We start from the raw sequence: 3,264 nt of genomic DNA, 5'->3' as shown, positions 1-3,264 counted from the left end.
CAAGACAATTACAAAGGAAATCCAGAATGTTTAAAACGGGAACTCCAGAATGATTATTGAAGCTCAAGAAAGTTCAAACTGACAAACCAAGAACGTTAATCATTCTCCGTTTTCTACACAATGACATCAACTCTGTTTCTTCTCTGATTTGATCTGTAATTCATCTCCAACATTCTCAAGCTACACTCAAGACAAATAATGTACCATCCAAGATCAATAAAGAAACGTCAAGAGTATTTTCTGAAAAGGACAAAATTGCTTTAAATGCTAAACCATTAAAGTCAAAAAGCTATTTCAAAGAAGGATTATTTTTATTCTGAAATAATGTTTCAGTCGAAAAGCAGAGCCTCTCCAACAGCTCTTGTACTTTCATTCAGTGCCTCTACAGCCTATAAATAGAAGGACAATATCCCGATTCAAGGTAAGAAATTCAAGTGCTTCGAAATCCATATATCAATCACATACATACTTGAAATTCTGCAAAACAGAGGCAATTACACTTTCTGATTCTTGCGAAACCACTATTGATTCATACTCATCTATTAAGCTTGCGCAATTATCATTTTATCCTTTGTAAAGAATCAATTCTCAAACAAGAGTTCTCTGTTTTAATACAAAAACCAAGGAACGTTCTCTGTTTTAATACAAAAACCAAGAACGTTCTCCGTTTTCTGTTTTCATAACCAAGATCAATCTTGAGTTATTTTCTCATGTTTTAACAGGAATTTTTAAAAGGTGCATTTACAATTCAAACCCCCCTTTCTTGTAAATCAATATTGTTACTTCAATTGGCATCAGAGCTCAGTCTCTAAAAAGTTCAAAAATATCTAACAAGTGTTAGAGAAAAGATCTAGAAGAATGTCGAAAGCAAAATATATTGTTGAAGGAGGATCCTCAAACCGACCTCCATTCTTTGATGGATCGGACTATTACTTTTGGAAAAACAAAATGCAGCTGTTCTTAAAATCTCAAGACACAAGAATGTGGCGCATCATTACAAATGGAGGTTTCACACCAAGGGTTGATCAAGAAGATTCAAACTCTGCCTTAAAAAAGGAAGCAGACTGGACAGCAGATGATAAAGCTAAGGTACTTTTAAATTCTAAAACCCAATTATTCTTATCATGTGCTTTAAGCAGGGAAGAAAGTGAAAGGGTAGATGAATGTTCAACTGCAAAAGAAGTTTGAGATACATTACAAACTCATCATGAAGGAACAAGCCATGTCAAAGAAACAAGAATAGACATTGGTATAAGGAAATTCGAACTGTTCGAAATGCAAGAAGGAGAAACTATTGATGAAATGTACTCCAGATTCACCACAATAGTAAATGAAATGCGTTCTCTTGGAAAAGCTTACACTGTGCAAGAAAGAGTAAGAAAAATCATGAGGTGCCTTCCAATCATTTGGAGACCAATGGTGACAGCTATAAGCCAAGCCAAGAACCTTGAATCACTGCCTCTGGAAGAACTAATTGGAACACTAAGAGCTCATGAAGTACTGTTGCAAGAAGACAAACCAGTCAAGAAAGGAAAGGCAATAGCACTGAAAGTCTCTCAAGATAAAATCACAGTACCAGTAGAGGAAGAATCAGAAGAAAATGAATAGGGAGATGCTGATGAAATTGCGCTTCTCACTAGAAGAATACAAAGAATGATGAGAAGAAGAGATCAAATCAAAAAGGGATTTCAAAACAAAAATCCTAAAACAGAGATTGACAAGAGTCAAGTCACATGCTTTCGATGCAACAAATTAGGACATTACAAAGCAGAATGTCCATCAAACAGAAATCCACCAAAACGATTTCCCTTCAAAAAGAAAACAATGATGGCAACATGGGATGATTTAGAGGAATCAGAAACTGAAGAAGAAGAAGAAGAAGCCAACATATGCTTGATGGCAAAAACAGAGGAATAAGAGGTAATAAATTCTGAACCTTGTCATTTATGTGAACAAATGGGAAATGAATTTGATAACTTGTTAAATGACTCAAATCTTCTTATTCAAAAATGTAGTTCTTTGAAAGAACAATTTTATAAAGAGAAAGAAGAAAAAGAAGAAAGTCAGGCTAAAAATAATTTGTTAAAAAATATGATTCAAGAATTGAAAGAAACATAAAATTTTGAAAGTCCAGAATGTCAAGAACGTTCTGCACTACAAACAAATAACGTTCGACTTAAAAATGAAAATAAACTTCTCAAAGCAGATTTACTAAACTTTATTAAAGCCACTGAAACCTTTCATAACATCATGGGATATCAAATAGGAATTTTCGATAAAGCTGGCCTTGGTTTCAATCAAACCCAAAAAACCAAACTCTATGAAAATTTCTTTGTCCCAGAAAGAAAGGAAGAAAAATGCAAGACTAGATGCTCATATTGTAAAAAACTTGGACATTTGGAATTTGCTTGCTATTTTAGAAAAAGAGATGAAAAAATTGAAAGAAAAAGGGTTTTTTAAAAAGGAGAATCATTCTGTCAAAACAGTGTCAAAGAAACAGCAAAACGGAGAACATTCTCCAAGTTGGCTCCCAAACGGAGAAAGTTCCAAATCACAAGTTGTACGTTTTGAAAAATCTTTTAAACAAAAGTTCAAATCTTCTAAATGTGACACTGTTAAACCCATTTCAAAACCAAACAACACAGTTGTTTCTAAAAAAGGAATGATATACCACTTTAAAGAAAAAACCAACTCTCAAGGACCCAAAACAAAGTGGGTACCTAAGACTGAAATAATATCACATGCAGGTTGGTTTTCCAAATACAAAAAGAAAGCCTTGGTTCTTGGACAGTGGATGTTCAAGGAACATGACAGGAGATAGAAATTGTTTCATAACCTTCATCAAGAAGGATGGTGGTTCGGTCACATTTGGAAATGATGATCAAGCTCAAATCAGAGGAAATGGAACAATTGGTAAGACAAACTCTGCTCAAATAAATGATGTTCAATATGTGGAAGGTTTAAAACACAATTTACTAAGCATAAGTCAGCTATGTGACAATGGATGCGAAGTTGTTTTTAAGCCAAAAGTATGTGAAATCAAGAAAGCTAAAACTGGAGAAATTTTGTTTTCTGGAAAACGAAAGAAAAATTTATATGTTTTATATCTTGAAGAATTACCTGATGAATCATGCTTTATATCAATCAATAAAGATAAATGGATTTGGCATAAAAGGGCTGGACATATCAACATGAAAACTATTTCAAAAATTTCCAAACTTGATCTTGTTAGAGGCTTACCAAAACTTAACTTTGAGAAAGATA

This window comes from Cicer arietinum, chromosome 7 (assembly GCF_000331145.2).
Source record: "Cicer arietinum cultivar CDC Frontier isolate Library 1 chromosome 7, Cicar.CDCFrontier_v2.0, whole genome shotgun sequence".
Taxonomy (NCBI): domain Eukaryota; kingdom Viridiplantae; phylum Streptophyta; class Magnoliopsida; order Fabales; family Fabaceae; genus Cicer; species Cicer arietinum.
The sequence above is the reverse complement of the archived record's forward strand: the minus strand, read 5'-3'. Positions refer to the sequence as shown.